Source organism: Triticum urartu, chromosome 5A, assembly GCF_056163025.1.
Source record: "Triticum urartu cultivar PI428250 chromosome 5A, HENAU_Tu73, whole genome shotgun sequence".
NCBI classification, from domain to species: Eukaryota; Viridiplantae; Streptophyta; class Magnoliopsida; order Poales; family Poaceae; genus Triticum; species Triticum urartu.
Genome location: NC_141877.1, coordinates 330,063,399 through 330,081,092, shown reverse-complemented (window position 1 = coordinate 330,081,092; position 17,694 = coordinate 330,063,399). Strand labels below are relative to the sequence as shown.

Sequence of the window (17,694 nt, the reverse complement as noted above, 5' to 3'; positions counted from 1 at the left end):
CGGGCAGCTCACCAGTCTTTTCCGGTTCATCCGACGGCCTCTATTGAGGCAGGCATGGCCACAAGGAATGGAGGTGTCCCTTGTTTGGTACCGGCTCTGCGTAATGAGCGTTTGCCCAAGTATTTCAAGGGGCCTCGAAAGGTGCCTAATTACACAGTCGATTTACAGCCAGGGGTGTGGATTGAAAGCTATGAGATGGCCATGGAACTACTGGAGGTCAGTGACACGACAATGGCCAAGTACTTCACCATGATGTTGGATGGAACGACCCACACCTGGCTGAAGGGGCTGCCGCCCAATTCCATTGGTTCATGGGCAGAGTTAAAAGCCCGGTTTATTCAGAATTTCAAAGACACCTGCAAGCAGCCTATGACAATTGTGGATTTAACTAATTGTAAACAAGAGGAAGGAGAGTCCACGACCCATTGGGTGCACCGGGTCAAAGCCATAATACATTCATCTAATAAGATGGATGCCAGCTCTGCAGTCTTAATGTTGGAGAAAAATTGCCGTTTTACGCCTCTGAAACAGAAGATGGGGCGGCTCAAACGCGATTGTACTGACATGGGCCAGCTGATGGCGGCTCTAGTAAAGTATGTCGACTCTGATAGTACCAAGGATCCCGAGTCTAACAAGGAGAAGACATGGAAGGGGAAGAAGAATGACAAGGGTCATCAACATAACCCGACAAATCAAGGAGGCAATAATAAATGTAAGGCTGACGGTAGCTTGGAGTTTGTGGCTAAGACCAATGCACAGGGCAACAATCAGCAACGTAAGGGGAGGCCAACTCCTCGGTCCGGTGGGTCGGGTCCCACTATTGAGTAGCTATTAAATGAGCCCTGTCCAAGGCACGGTACTCAGCAGAAACCGGCCACTCACCTGTGGAAGGACTGTACGATCATGAAGGCTTTCAAGAACTCTAACATGTTCAATAGCAATCATGGGCCGCGCGGCGGCTCAGGTGGCGGCGGTTTTCATGGTCCGGGCGGCGGTTCAAACTCCAATTTTCAAGGCTCTCAAGGAAATCAAGGTGGTCATAATCAGCAGTCTGGCCAAGGAGGTCAGCAGCAGCAACAACCATCTGGATACCAGAGCAATCCAAAGCAGTTGAATAGTGGACAGTATCATGTGTTTACCACCAGTTTGTGTAGACGGGACCAGAAGCTTCATAAGAGGGCTGTGAATGCTGTTGAGCCAGTAGTCCCTCATTATTTGAGATGGTCTGAGCAGCCTATTCTATGGAGTAGGGAAGATCACCCCCTGGGTTGACAATCCGGGTCACCTGGCCTTGGTGGTGGCACCTCAAGTTGGTGGATATAAATTCACTAAAGTACTCATGGATGAAGGCAGTAGCATCAACATCCTCTATTATGAGACTTTCTGTCGCATGGGGCTGACTGACAAAAATCTTAAGACATCCAACACTGTTTTCCATGGAGTGGTGCCAGGTAACTCGGCATACCCAGTGGGCAAGATTGAACTGGAAGTAGCCTTTGGAGATGAGTATGATTCTAGGGCTGAGAATTTAACTTTTGAGCTGGTCAAAATCAAGAGCCTGTATCACGCCCTGTTTGGACGATCGGCTTATGCCAAGTTCATGGCACGACCCTGTTATGTTTATTTGCAGCTCAAGATGCCGGGTCATAAGGCTACCATCACAGTGCATGGGAGTCGGAAGATAGCCTTGGAATGTGAGGAAGGCGATGCCGCTTACGCTGAATCTGTTTATGCAACAGAGGAGTTAAAGTTTTACAAAGACAATGTTGACCCGGCAGACATGACGTCTTTGAAAAAGCCAACTAAGGAGCATGAGTCGTTGCTGAAGTTTAAGTCGGCTGATGACACTAAGCTTGTTGATTTTGTTCCAGGTGACTCATCTAAGCAGTTTAGTATCACTGCTAATCTGGATCCCAAATAGGAAAGTGCGCTCATCGAGTTCATCCGTGAGAACCGGGACATCTTTGCATGGAAACCTTCTGACATGCCGGGTGTACCGAGAGAACTCGCTGAGCACACTCTCAATATTGATCCAAAATTTAAACCGGTCAAGCAGTTTCTTCGGCGGTTCAATGACGAAAGGCGCAAGGCCATTGGTGAAGAAGTGGCCCGACTCTTAGCAGTCGGGTTCATTATTGAAGTTTTTCATCCAGAGTGGTTGGCTAACCCGGTGCTCGTGCTTAAAAAGAACAGCACCTGGCGTATGTGTGTGGATTACATGGACTTAAACAAGGCTTGTCCGGCTGATCCTTTCGCTCTCCCTCGTATTGATCAAGTCATTGATGCTACAGCGGGTTGTGAGCGTTTGAGCTTTTTGGATGCTTATTCTGGTTATCATCAGATCAAGATGGCAGTTAAATACCAGGAGAAGACGGCTTTTATTACTCCGTTTGGAGCCTTCTGCTATGTGTCTATGCCTTTTGGGCTTAAAAGTGCCCAGGCGACTTATCCGCGATGTGTGCAGAACTATCTTCACAATTAGATTGGGCGCAATGTTCTTGCTTATGTGGACGATATAGTGGTGAAGTCCAAAGAGAAGGAGACCTTGATAGATGATCTGAAGGAAACCTTTAATAACCTCCGGATCTACAAGATGATGCTTAACCCGGCCAAGTGCATTTTTGGAGTGCCAGCGGGAAAGCTTTTGGGTTTTTTGGTTTCTAATAGAGGCATCAAGGCTAACCCGGAGAAAATCAAAGCAATTACATCTTTGGCTAAGCCGGCATGCATCAATGATGTTCAACGGTTGACGGGTCATGTTGCTGCTTTAAGCCGGTTCATAAGCCGGTTAGGTGAGAAAGCCATACCGCTGTATCAAATGATGAAGAAGACAGATGATTTTGTCTGGAGTGATGCTGGAAACTCTGCCTTTGAAGATCTGAAGAGATAGCTCGCTGAGCCGCCGGTTCTTGCTGCTCCCATGGATAAGGAGCCATTATTGTTATATGTGGCTGCTAACACACGTGCTGTCAGTGTGGCCATTGTCGTAGAGCGCAAAGAGGTTGGCAAGGAATATCCGGCAACGACCGGTTTACTACGTCAGTGAGGTGCTCATTGAGTCCAAAAAGAGATATCCACAATGACAAAAACTTGTTTATGGGGTGTTCATGGCGAGCCGGAAGCTTAAGCATTATTTTCAGGGTCATCCCATCACTGTGGTTAGCTATGCTCCTTTAGGAGATATTATTCAAAATAGAGAAGCCATAGGACGAGTTGCCAAGTGGGCCATTGAGCTTGGGCCTTATGGTTTAAAGTATGTGCCACACACTGCCATCAAATCTCAAGCACTAGTGGATTTCATCAATGATTGGACAGAGCTGCAGATGCCTGAAGAGAAGCCGGACAACACATATTGTACTATTCATTTTGATGGGTCCAGGCAATTAGAGGGCTCGGGGGCTGGAGTTGTTTTAGCTTCCCCTCGAGGTGAAATTTTTTGTTATGTGCTACAGTTGATGTTTCCCTGTACTAACAATGCAGCTGCGTATGAGGCCTTGCTCCATGGTCTTCAGATGGCTAAGGAGATGAGCTTGAGCCAGGTACGGTGCTTTGGTGACTCAGATTTGGTGGCTCAACAAGTATCAGGCAAGTGGGATTCCAAGGATCCTCTCATGGCGGCTTATCGCTGCGAAGTTGATGCCATTGCTGGACAGTTCAAGGGTTACCATGTGGAACACATTGATCGCAAAAAGAATGAAGCGGCTGATGCTTTAAGCCGGCTGGGGTCTCAGCGTAAGCCGGTGCCGCCTAACACTTTCTTAGATGTTCTGCATAACCCTTATCTCAAGTTGCCTACAGAGGAAGACTTGGCTATTCCAGACCCAGAAGCACAGTTCGTGGCGGCTCTTCACGTCATCCCAGATTGGACAGTGCCATATTTGGCTTATATGACCCGGGGCGAGTTGCCTGAGGATGAGACCTTGGCTAGACAAATAACCCGGCGGTCTAAATCAATGACAATTGCCAACGGTGAGTTGCATCATCGCAGTGTCACCGGGGCGTTTCAACGATGTGTCTATCCTGAGGAATGTCAAGAAATTCTTCATGAAATCCATGAAGGAGATTGTGGCCATCATGCCGGTTCAAAGTCTCTTATAGCCAAAGCCTTCCATCATGGTTTTTACTGGCTGACGGCTCACGCTGATGTGGAGGATCTAGTCAGTAGGTGTGATGGTTGTCAAAAATTCGGACGATGGGCACACGTGCCAGCTCAAGAATTGCGGATGATTCCAATTACTTGGCCGTTTGCAGTCTGGGGGCTCGATATGGTTGGACCTTTCAAAATATCCAAAGATAAAAAGACACACCTTTTGGTGGCAGTTGACAAATTCACAAAGTGGGTTGAGGCAAAGCCCGTTAGTAAGTGTGATGCAGCCATGGCGGTTCAATTCATGAAAAAGGTGGTCTTTCATTTTGGCTTTCCATGCAACATTATAACTGACAATGGTACTAATCTATCCAAGGGTGCTATGGAGGAATTCTGCCAACGTGAGCATATCCGGCTTGATGTTTCATCAGTGGCTCATCCCCAATCTAATGCTCAAGCTGAAAGAGCCAATCAGGAAATCTTGAAAGGTCTCAAGCCCCGGCTTGTGGTTCCTTTACAATGAACACCGGGTTGTTGGGTGGAGGAGTTACCCTCTGTGATATGAAGCATGAATACTACCCCCAACAGGTCTACGGGTTATGCCCCTTTCTTGATGGCTTACGGAGCGGAGGCAGTCTTGCCTAGTGACATCCGTCATGATTCACCCTGCGTGGTGGCTTACGTTGAAGCTGATAATGAACGAGCCCGTCAGGATGCACTTGACCTGTTAGATGAAGAGCGTGACTTAGCAGCAGCCCGCTCGGCGATTTACCAACAGGACCTGCACTGTTATTGCAGCCACCGGGTTAAGTCCAGAACCTTTCAAGAAGGTGACTTGGTGCTCCGGCTCATCCATGATCAAACTGATGCACACAAATTATCTCCACCTTGGGAAGGACCTTTTGTGGTCAGCATGAACTTGAACAACGGGTCATACTACCTTATCGATGTTCGAGAGCACAAAGACTCACATAAGTTGGAGGAGGAGACTCGCCGGCCGTGGAACATCGCTCATCTTCGGCCTTACTATACGTGAGTCACTGGCTCTCATGATGTACATACTTTGACGTTGTATATATTATGGTAAGTAATAAAGCAGGACCTCTATCCTTTTTCATCCTCAATAATCGCATGTTTTCATCATGTTAAATTCAAAATGACCAATTGGGGGCTGATTTTGTTCAAATCTAGCTTAACCCTTTGGTCCGGCTTATGATCAAATTTGAATCTAGCCGGTAAAACATATGATCACTAGGGGGATTCCTGTTCAAACATAGGTCGTATTCGAACCAAAGAGAACATAGTTGTCGGTACCCTCTTGATCGGCGCAATGCCAAACTCACTAGGGGGCTTCTTAATCGTATTCGAATCATAGCTTAACCCCTTTTGGGTCTGACTTTGATCGTATTCGAATCAGAGTCATTAAAAAAACTCTCAAGGTCATTTGGGGGCTTCCTGTTCAAACACAGGCCGTATTCGAACCAAAGAGAACATAGCTGTCGGTACCCTCTTGATCGGCACAACACCAAATCCACTGGGGGCTACATGATCGTATTCGAATCCTAGCTTAACCCCTTTGGTCCGGTTTACTGATCGTATTCGAATCAGAAGCCTCCAAATTTTTCTGTGTTTGACTTACACTTTTTGAAAGTCGATCTTTGTTTTTTATTCCGCGGCTTTTCTTCTCGATCTAAGTATAAGTATGGTTTCAATTTAACCCGTCTTGGTTTTTTGACGATAAATCGCCAGTGTATGACAGTCATCATACATATGGAAGTGTTGGCTTCTAAAGATTGGGTTATCACCCTTACTGTTCGGGTCACATAAGCCGGCAGTTCAGATTCAAGATCATAGGTATGATATTGCCGTTGTGTTTCAAAGTTAAAATTCACAACATGCTTATCTGTATCTCTTCAATCAGAGGTTTTCCATCCTTAATTATCCTTATATCCAGCCTTAATTATACAGTTATGTTGGTTTCCATGGTTGTGTACTGGGTGTTTTGACCCGTCCGACGATAAACCGCCAGGACAATTTTCATATCTTACATGTAGGAACAGATTCAAAACCTACTGATATTGTAAAGGATGTAAGGCATATCTTCACATGACGGATAAAAGTGTTGTACGCAACACAATATGCACGATGGCATAAACAGAACATGAAGTTTTAAGCTAGCCTATTACAAGGCACTTGGAGCCCAAAAGGATAATGATTTTTTTAAACTCTCATAGCAGATGATAAACTAAAGACGGTTCATCAGTCCTGGCTGGGTTGTTTGGATGGTTACGACTCATCCCTTGCCAGTTCATCCTCCTCCACCGTTTGGAAATTGGGCTTGGACCAATCAAAGCCATGAAGGGCGACGAACTTAGGCTCATCATCAATCAGACCAGACGGGTCAATTTCCAGGGCAAAAGTGTGCTGGCGAACCGACAGGATTAGATCCGTCACTTTATATGAAGGAGTCGTCATCTTTTTATTCTCTGCATCAAAACTCGGCTGATACTTGGTAAGGTTGGTTTCTTCGGCAATGATGGTGGCATGAGGATGAATCTCTTTTACACAAGCAGCAAAGTCTTCTTGGTCAAAGGGACTCCCATATTCCTTAAAACTGGGGTACGCCTTGGCTACGTTCGTCGGGTCTAGCTCCGGTACGCAGGCTTTGGAGTGGCTTAAAGCAGTTACAGCTTCGGCTCTCGCACAGGAACGCTTGACTTCTTGAAACCCGGCGTGTAAGATGGATAGCTTCTTCAAGACATCACTCAATAAGTTTGGTCCTTGGTTAGCTGGGGAGATAATGGGAAGAGCCCATTGAGCTCCAGTATACAGTTGCTCCACAAGAGTGTAAACCGCCTTGAGCTTTATCAAGCTATTTTGACTCAGATTGCTGCTCCGCGGACCTGTGAAGTTTTCCCAATGGGTTAAGTAGGTGGCTTACATTATGGTGATACATATAGACTTTGAGTAAATAAGAATGATTTACCAAAGATTGCAGAAACCATCTGAGACACATGGTTCTTAAAACCGGTGAGTTCAATGGTAACTTCTTTCAGAGCCGCCTCGGCCGTTTTAGCACGTTGCGTCAGTGAAGTCCTCTCATCGGTCGAAGACTTTTTCTCTGCATTTAAACTGGTCTTCAGTTTCTCTGCTTCAGACATGCTCAACTGGAGTTTGGATTCAATTTTCGTTGTTTCAGTCTCCAGAGTCGACAGCCGGGTCTTGGCTTCAGTCAATTGAGATTCCAGTTCTGCGGTTGCAGCCTGTATACAGAATACGATTGTTAAGTTTCATGGCGGATTATAAAAGCAAGTCCCAAGTGCTTTGCAAGCAATAACACTTGGCACTTGGGGGCTAATGTCTGTCAGCGCAATTTTCTTGTCAAAGGAATTGGATTTTTCAGAAGTCCCAAGTGCTTTGCAAGCAATAACACTTGGCACTTTGGGGCTAATGCATATTGCTATTTTTTCCTACCTAAAGTAAGCCGGATGTGTTATTCATAGCTTCAGCCGGCTCGTCAGGATATCTAGTCAAAGTATTTCTCTTTTACATATTGTTCATTCATACTGATTAAACCGGCCCTTGGGGACTACAAATGCAACGGTTATGCTATCATCAGAATTTGAGTTTATAATATATAAACTGGACTTGGAGGGAGCCTAGGACATAAGCTTCTAAACATTTCAAAGTCTACAGATTATTCAAGTTTTTTCATAATCATAAGACTTGGGGGCTGACAGGATGTATATATAAGCCGAATGACATACCTCATATTTCTGATACAATTGTTTGACCATTTCAATTTCTGAGTCACGACTGGAGTTGACTTGGCTAAGATAGCCAGATAGTACTTCACCAATAGTCAGATGGGTGTAGTGGGAGACATCAAACCTCACTTTCTGCCTCTCCATGACCTCTTGCTTGGCAGAGTGTCTTGCCAGCACAATTGGATTACCCGGTTCAACGAATCTGCTACCAGTGATTAAAACATCATTGCCATAAGTCTCCGGCGGGTTAGCTGAGCTTGACGGCTCAACAGTGGATGGACTGAGAACGGTTTCGTCAACAGACAGCTCATGAAGATCTGATTGAACATTGATAGTGGGGTCTTCCGGCGCTTCAGGTTCTTCCGAGGCAATAGTCGGTTGTGCCAGTTCTGCGACTTTCGGGTCTTCAGCCGGTTTGGCCACCTTGGCCTTCTTGGGCTTTGCTTGACCACTAGGAAGAATTTAAAAAGTCAGTATAACGATACAGGCATAAAGGTGCAGAAGAAGGATAATTATCTTTACCCGGGGGTGGTCTTAAAAGCCGGCAGCTGAGTTTGGGAGGAATCACCAGAGGAGGAACGAGCAATCTCCTGCAAAAAATGGAATTATGGTTGAGTGATTTATAAAAGTGACTTGTTCATCAGAGTTAAGATGTAAAAGAACCTCATTCTGGCATTTCCGAGGAGTTTTCGGTAAGCCGGAGGGTAACTCATCATCTCCACTGGTCGGGGTCTGACGGCGGCTCTCATGTTGCTGCTTTATCAAAAGAAAATGAGGATCTAAATAAGCCAAGGGGTGCAAAAACCTTACTTTCTGGGTTACCCGCCGAGGTTTCTGCCTTGGAAAAAGTTCTAAGTCTAAGGAAATAATAGTTACCTCTTCTTCTACTGCCTGGCTGGCCCCCGTATCATCCTAGTAATAGTCAGTGTCAATAAGGTTGTTAAAAAGTAGGCCAAGAGAGTCAAGGGCTATCTCCGACTCAGAGACGTCATCCAACTTGAACAATTCAGAAGCAGTTGGTTTCTTCTTAGATTTTCTGGCTGTCTTATTGGCGGCTATTGCGGCGGCTCTAGCTTTTTTGGCAGCCTCATGATCATATTTGGCCTTCCAAAAGTCAGATTTAGCCTGTAGAAATATAACAGGTTGAAACTCATGCAAATACTTAACTGCTGAAGAAAAAGGAGTCAAGAGGATTTACCTCTGGTGCCGGGTTAAGTTTGCAGAAAGGATTCAATCCTACTTTGATGTAGTCTTCATATTTACTGTTGACGAGGGTGGTTGACATTTCAACAATGGCTTCTTCAGTCAGACGTAGGGAGCTATAACATAATGGATCGTCTGCTCCTCCGGTATAGTTGTACATCAAGTCAGATCGGCGGCTCAGAGGGATGATCCGCCATGCGATCCAACAGCGGATCAAGTTGTCAGCGTCCTGGGAACGGGGGTCCCCAGACTTGCCTGCCTGCAGCCCGCGGTGTGGCTGAGCCAGCGGGACGTATGGCCCATCTTGACCAACAAGGCATCCAAGACCCTCGTGAGGAGGACGACACGAGACCTCCTCTAGAGCGGCCTAGTCAGGCAGGCTCACGAGGAGCGGATATATCAAGGTGAGGTGAACCTCACGAGGCTCTCATGACGTGAGCCATGACGATCGACACCAGGTGGGCGCCAGGCGGGCGCCAGCGCGCGCAACGTCCTTGTTTCCTCATGTGGTGCTAAGGAAACTAGCGCAGGCGAGGAGTACCGAGGCATCAGGCAAAGGTTTCCATTTTGGTGCAACAAGACCAAGACCAGAAGGACAGCAAGACGGAGGTCATCCTGGAGCCCAAGACGGCGTCACCACCAGAGCCTTTCGTAGGCGCAGACCACCTTTGGTCAGATGGCTTGTACTAGCTGTCCCCCTTAAAATTAGACTGCCATTGTTGGCTCCCTTCCCGCTCAATATTTGGGAAGAGGATCAGGGCCTCTATAAGTAGGACTAGCCACCATCGGGGGCAGGGTCGGCATCTTAGATCGCTCTCTCACCCACACAAGTTAGCCACGCACAAGACACCTCGACCTCAGGAGGCTATTCTTCCCCTTGTATTGTTCATCATCATCCCAAGAGGCAATTCACCACCACCACACTAGAGTAGGGTGTTACACCACAACGGTGGCCCGAACCAGTATAAATCATGTGTCTTCCTGTGTTGCCAGTTCGTCGAGTTCGTCCGCGAGATCTTAGCGAGCTAGGGCGTAGATCTGTGGGAGGAAGAGACTTCGTGCGCACCCCAGTGTTCGAACCTTAAGGGTTTGCCGGAACCCCACATACGACATTTGGCGCGCTAGGTAGGGGTGCGCCGGAGCTTCTTCTCCGACAATCGACTTGCAGATGCACCGCGACCGCGATGTCCGATGACCCAAGAGCTGACCCCGACCGCTGGGCAGCCTGGCCAGCCCGGTCGGCGCCGCCCGCCTATGAAGACATCGACCCCGCACTCCAGGCGGCCCGAGCGCTACCCAATCCTACGGGGCGCGGGCGACGCGGCGGGGTGTCGGCTATCGTCACTCCATGGCAAGTACGAGCCGCTGCCAGAGTAGCAAGCCACACCGCAGCGACGGCGCCGCACTCATGACGGGAGCAAGCAAACACGCGGGCAGCACTCACCGTGGCAAGGGAGCTGCTGCGGTACCGGCTGATGGAAAGCGTCCGAGACACGCTGCTGGAGCGCGTCGCTGAGCTGCTGGACGCGGCGGCCTCGGGAGCCCCGCCCTTCTGCCATCAGCTTCCTCCTCAGGCCGCTACGGGGATCTTTGGTGGGCCACGCCGCCATCGCGCACTGACGAGTGCGCCATGGGGCTTCATCAACGCCGGCATGGCTGGCGGTGTCGCGGGCTCTACCGCCCCCGTACCGCCCGCAACAAGCATGGGCACAAGCGTCGCCTTCCATGGCCCGAGAGGGATGCCACACTATCACCCCCAGGAGGCCATGATGGGCCGAACGACATGGAGTGTGGGGCACCACGGGGGGTATTCGGGGTAACAGCCCCGGAAGCCTACGTGCCCCGCATGACGGACCAGGAGTACACACCGGAGGACGGCCCGGGCTCATTCATTGGAGAAGATTGGGAAGAAGGAGCGCTAGGAGCCGAAGCCTTCCAGGAGCTGCCGGAGAACCACCACGGCCACGTGTGCGATGACCACTACAGGGTACCCCTAATCCCTCAGGAGCAAGCTTACGCTAACCATGAGTCGCAGGAGGAGCAGGCCACCACGGCGGCAGGCGGCCCCCAGCTCGACAGCCCCCCTGGCAGTGGAAGGATCGCCCCGAGGGCTGCAGGAGAGGGGTCGGGAGCCAAGCCCCTCCCCAAGGCACGCAAAACCAGGGGACACCTGGAGGTAGGCCCTCTGCCGGGGTGGCTTCGACAACCCTTCCCCCGGCAGAGGACTCGTGGTCGCCGAGAGAACCGCTGGCGTCCCCTTTCCCTCTTTTGTGTCATCCTGGTGACTGGTTGGCTCAAAGGAGGTTGAGGGTGGCGCAAGGCGGGGCCCTCGTCTGGCGATATGAAGCAAGGCCGGTACCTGTGAAGAAGGCCCAGTGCCTGTGAAGCTCGCCGCCCGTGACACTCTCACGTAATAATGAGTTGGGGCTGTACACGCCCCGGAGTCTCAGGAGCGCCGGCCTCAGGCCCTGGGGCTCCCTACCACGCCTAGTGGAAGCACTTAGCTCCGCGCTGGTGAGAAGACTTGAAGACCTGTAGACTAGACTAGGTGCCGGACGCGGCCTTTTGCTTTGGATCTCTCTTTCTGTGGCTTTGCTTTCTGGATCTGGACTTAAGTTGAAGCTGAATTTTTATCGATGCGCGCGGGGGGTGCCTTTTCTCATTTGAGCCTCTTCTTGCCTTCTGGATCTTGTTTGGTTTGGGACTCATGTCCATTGCCTTTCCCTCGTAAAGCTCCTCGCGAGTCAGACCACACAGAGCGCACGCTCGTCAAGCACTGCGCCTGGTGCTCACCTCTTACGGGGCCCCCTCAAACGGGGTGATAAGCTCCGCAGGATTCTCACGAACTCGCCGCCTCATGACCCAGCCTAATCTGGCGCTGACTAAGGTAAACCATGTCAGGGAGCTCACCCCCAGCTTCATGAGCTCACGAGGACACATACCCACATCGCATAGGAAAGTAAAAACTGCAATTTGCTTACACGAGGGGCTCCCCCTCTCGAAATGCTCTTACAAAGTCTTCCAAGGGCCACGCCCGAGTTTTGCATGCAGGATGAAACAACGGGCGAACATGGGATCAGCCAGAGATATCACTCGCTACATCACCCGCGGACACGTCACTCGCGTTGTCGTCATCTTCGTCGGTATCGCCGCTGCCGTCGGTGACGCCCCCATCACTGTCATTGACTACGTCACCTTCGTCTGTGACGACCACCACCGCGTCATCCTCCGAGGTGAAGGCCCTGACTAATGCGTCAACATGGTCCTCTACCCAACACGCCAGGTCGCCCCGGACGGCCGTGGGTACGGGGGCAATGGCGGCGTCAAAGTCGAAGTTGGGGTCGGTGTTCAGAAGGTGGCTGAAGACACGGGGGAAGGCGCGCTGAAGCAGGCCACGACCCCTCTCCTCCACAAGCTGTCGAGCTCTGGTAGATTGAGCCTCCAGGCACGTCACCACCTCGGTGAAGAAGATCAGGTGGCTGGCGTAGTCATTCGAGTGAGGGGCCGGGATGTTCTCGTTGCAGATGTAACCCAGGGCGGTGTTGGCCTTGTTCCGGAGGTCTTGAAGCATAGGAGCATGCTCGTGCTCCAGCGTTCGGCATTGGAGCACTTCCTCCCTGTTTTGCCATGCGACGGCCTTGGCGTCGTGAACTCGTTTCCGGAGGGAAAGCAGCTCGGCGTGGGCGGAGGCCACGTCTGCCAGCGCCGTAACTAGGGCAGCGGCTGTGGCCTCCGCACGCCTCTCGGCCTCATCCAACCTGGGCCTGAGGGCGGCAGTCCTGCCCGCACCCTCCAGACCGGCGAGCTTTAGCTTCAAGTCGTACCTGCCCTCCAGATCGGCGCGAACCTCGGCCACCCGGCGATCGATCTCCTCCTCGAGTCCGGCTTCGCGGGCCCCGACAACATCTTCTGCTTGAGCGACTTGACGCTCCCTCGTCTCCAGTCGCTCGAGCTCGAGGCTACGCTCCACGGCTTCCAGGGCCAGCGTCTCCTCGCGCTGCCGGACCTCCTCTTCCTCCGCAGGCGTCCCCCCTTAGCAATGCAAGAGAGGCCCCGCGCGCCTCCACCTGCTACTCAAGGGACGCGCTCTAGGCCTGAAGCCCCCACGCGCACTCCTCCGCAGCCTTGCAGCGGCGATCGGCCTCACGAGCTTCTTCCAAAGCTCGCGAGCGGGCCTCATTGGCAATCCTGAGGGCTGCCTCGGCCTTCGCGTTCTCGAGGTCATGCTGATAGCGACCAAGGTTGATGGCCACCTGCAGCTTGCGCCGCTCCTCCACCAACCGAAGACCTTCAGCCTCAAGACATGAGTCGACACCAGCAAGCTCTTCACCGAGGTGGCTCATCGCGCCCATCGCCTCCTAGAAGTGCTCGTGACGGACTACGCTGTGCCCGCGCTCGAGCTCGAATGCTCGACCGGCCTCGTCCTCCACGGGCTATGGGTGGAGCATCAAGTGGCGCGCCACCTCCCGGTTGGGGGCTGGGGGCTGGCGCCGTGCCTGACGTCAGCCCATCCTCGCGAGGAGCCCAAGCTGATCGAGGCTCGCTACTTGAAGAGGAACCGAAGACCGAGGTCAGCCAGCGACTTCTCATGAGCAGAGCAGGAGTCTTGGGCACACCCTTCTGGCCTTCTCCTTCTGGCCTTCTCCTCGCGACATCTCTCTCCTCCTGGCCTTCTCCTTCTTCTCCCCCGACGCGCACCCGCTGCACAGAGGAGGACCGCCGGCGCCGGCGCTCACCCGGTCAGCTCCGGCCACCTCCGGTGGAGCTCGGACCACTGGAGTGACCAGCGTGAGGAGCCGCACCCGCCTGATGAGTCTGCCCATGTCGGAGAGCAGCGGAGCAGGCGGAACGACGAGCCGTGGTGGAGGAGAGCTTCGGCCTTTGGGGTGTGCGTGGCAAACGACCACGGGAGGCGGAGGAGAGGTGCTGGGGTGGCTCCGGGGTGAGGATGGAGGTCTCTGGAGGTGTAGGTAGGGAGGGAGGAGCTCGGCGTTGAGCGAATTTAGGCCGAGGCCGAGGTGCGCACGGCGGCCATGGGGAAGGGAAGGGGGGCGCTCGAGCTCTGGGGAGTGCTCGGGAAGGCTTCTAGGATGCGGGGGAGGCCAGTGGTGAGGAGAAACGGAGATGGGGTGGCCTTATATAGGCAGGGCGAGGGAGTTTGAGCTGGCATCGTCGCGGACGCGTGTCCGGCGCCACAGACGCATGCTCATGCTCACGAGCTCGGAGGTAGGCGACGATGGAGGCATAGGGAGAAAGCTCACGGGGAAGAGGAGGCCAAAGGAGAAGCAGAGGAAGAAGCCGAGCGCCATTAAAACATGTCAGGGCACTGTGCTCCCGTGGGCGTTCGGCGGCGAGCGTCGGTGAGCGTCGGTGAGGGGTTCTACTGAGAGGGAGAGAGGTCCAGGAGAACGGCGACGACATGGTAAAACTCTTGGACATGCTCACGCGCGCGAAGCCGACGAGGGGAGGAGCTGCCGACGCACAAACGACCACTGGACGCAGCCACTGCACACAGAGCGCGTGCACTGTGGTGCCATTAATGCGGTCACCACGTGCACTGGAAGGTAGCGAGGGAGAGGGGCTTGACCATGTTGTCTAGTGGGTAGTTCATCCAGGGTAGGTTACAACCACGATGGTAGCTCGGTTAAAAGTGATATGGTTGACTGGAAATCACCCTCTGAAGTTTACTGCAGTAAACTTGGGTGAAAACTGGTGACCAACAAGGATTTTACTGGTGCCAAAGAGTTTGTCTGGGGTGATTAACTAATGAAGGACTATGATCCTGGAGGTTTTGAGGCATAATGGAGCACAAACTAACATAGTTGCTTTATAACTCACATTATGTGTCAAGAATCAATATTTGGATGATGCACTCACATGGAGTAACCACTTGAGGTAAAACTTGGCAGGGCTTAGCGACTTGGCCAGATAAAGGTGCCGTAAAAATTTCATTCCAATTGGTTTTACCAAAATGGTACTTGCTTCACAAACATCCTTGCTGACCAAAAACTTGCAAGAATTCTAGAGAAATATTTGCTTTATGAATTGATGCTAAATTTTGCGGAGAGAAGTTATTTGGGTAGGAGAATGCTCTGGTAAATTTTCAGGTAAATTGAAGCAATATACAATATACTTGCTTCACAACCTGAAAATATTGACAGAATCAAAGATTTGATGTTGTGCTCACATAGATCAAGGGATGGAGATGAAATTTGGAGGAGGCTAATTATATGAGCACATGAAGGAGTGTGCAAAATTTCAACTCATTTGGATAACCCCGGCTAGCACTTCCTTCACAAAGGCTTCCCTCAGATAGGAACTTTGAAAAAATCACTAAGGAAGTTTGGCTAGGCAAGTAAACTTGAATTTTGGCACAGGGCAATTATTTGTATGATATACCATGCCCAAGAAGCTTGGGGGCAAATGGACAAATATAAATAGCACTTGCTTCACAATGTGCCGTTTAGAACAGAATAGGAAATGCATTTATTGAGCATGATGTAAAATATGGCCAATGAAATATTTTGCCATATTTGATGAAGATATGACCCAAACAATTTATAAGAATTATTTGGGGATTTTTGGATGGACAGAAATATAGGTTGCTTCACCACCTAGGGCATATAGGGTTATTCCTTTAATAGAAAAAGGAATTTTCTCAAGCAGTGGAGTGACAAGATCTTGGCAAAGTTTTTAGGATGATGAGCCACTTGGGAGGGGAAATTAAGATGATTTCCCAGGTGACAAGGCCGCAGAACCACTCCAAAACGAAAAACAGAGCAAAAACCAATTAAATCAAAAGAAAAAGAAAAGGGCCAAAATCTAAGCTGTTACAACTCTTACCCCCTTAAACAAATCTTGTCCTCGAGATTTAGTTGCTCTGGGAACAAGTATGACTTGAGGATACCGTTTCCATCTTGGGTATCCTTTTTCCTTTATTTATTGTTCCCCCAAGAATTTTATATGATTTGATTATCTTTGCTCGGGGTGGTTTGCTTCACCTTTCCCCCAAATTCTGACGGGTTTTTTCTCACACACCAAATCATGTTGCTGACATTGATTCTTTCATACCTGCGGTGATATCCAATGGATCTGAGCATAAATTTCCTTTTGTCATGAAAACCTTAATACTTCTGTCATGGGGTTGCTCCAAATAAATGCAGGCCTTCTGGTTTCAATAAATGCTGAGAGTTGATCATGGCAATCTTCTGACAGCATCTGACTGCTCATAGGTGGCACTGATTTTGATTTATTTCCTTTGGCTTGTGCATGTGGCATATACTAGAGATTTGACTGCCTTCTGTCATGAGCAATATAACGGTGTATGGAGGTATAGCTATGTTATACCTCAAATATTTACATCTTGAGACTAGCATGACGGGGGCTGACAGACAATTGCTTTTCCTGACAGACTGACCATGTATATGGTGAGTATACCGGGTGTGAGCTGATTGTTCAGGTTTTGACTTTCTCATTTTATCGGTATACCCATTTGGACTTTCCGTATTATCCATTCCCAGCGGGTCAGCGGGATATGAGATCCTTGTAATTCATGAGATGTATCTCTGTTTATCTTCCTTTGCATGATTTATGAGGCTGTGGGATTCGTACTTTCCTTTAAGTATATATGTTGGATCCGTACCTCGTATGAGTGACTGATATGATTGGGGGTGCATGCTCACCATATGTCTAAGAATAATATGCCTCCGAACACTCGATCCTTGCGGTAGGCATATGTTTTGACTGCATTGTTCCTCTAACAAAATTATTGCAAATCTGATCTTCGATCTGCAGAGAAAAGCCATTCGTGTAGCTTGCCGAGGAAGGCTCATTAGCTTCTGCTCGAAGCGTTTGTCTGGGTAGCGTGCAGAAGAAGCCTCGATAGCTTACACACGAAGCTTGGTATGATTATTGTGCTGGAGAAGCCTTAGTTCCGTACTTGAGAAACTTCTCCTCGGGTTTGCTTGTTGAGAAAAAATCAATTCCGTCTGTCAGAAGCTTTTACCGAGGTATCTTGTTGAGAAAGACTGGGTATCGTGGACCGGAAATTATTCACATATCATGCTGAGGAGCCTTGCATCATAAATTTCTTCCGATAACATGTGGAAGAATACCGAGCTTATTATATCCAAAACTTCATACTGATATGAAGACTGAAATCCACACACAAACACCCATGATATTTTGTGGCTGAATATTTGCATGAGAAAATTTGCTTAACTGTCTTCCTTGAGCATATCACATTCTGACTTTATTTCGGATGATAACATATTTCAAGCATCATGCATTGCTGAGCCAAAATTTTGTATATGCTCCATACCTTTGACCGAGAATATACCGTTGATCTTGTACCTGACTTATCTTGCTGCTGATCATTACTGCCGTGAGAATTTTATACTGTTACAGACTTGAGTTATCAATACTATTGTGAGGAGTGAACACTAATGCAAAATTGATTATCAGCCTCAAAATTATATATTCCTCATTTCACTGCAGTTGGCTGAGAATTCCATTCTATTTAGCTGAGCTTCCAAATATTTGAACTCATTTCTTATTCCTCGGGTCCGGTGTCAGCTGATGAGCAACTATTTATACGGGAAAAATAATGTAACACCGGCGCCCAAAAGAAAGAAGAAA

General features: G+C 49.7%; 1 long non-coding RNA gene across 1 annotated transcript in view; it reads left to right on the top strand.

Moving 5' to 3' along the window:
• The window catches only part of LOC125555964 (uncharacterized), a 34,767-nt gene extending 17,350 nt beyond the window's left edge, over positions 1-17,417 (top strand). The window contains exon 2 of the long non-coding RNA XR_015604615.1: positions 16,852-17,417. This is a non-coding gene — a long non-coding RNA (uncharacterized LOC125555964). The remainder of the gene's footprint in view (positions 1-16,851) is intronic.
• Positions 17,418-17,694: the final 277 nt, after the last annotated feature.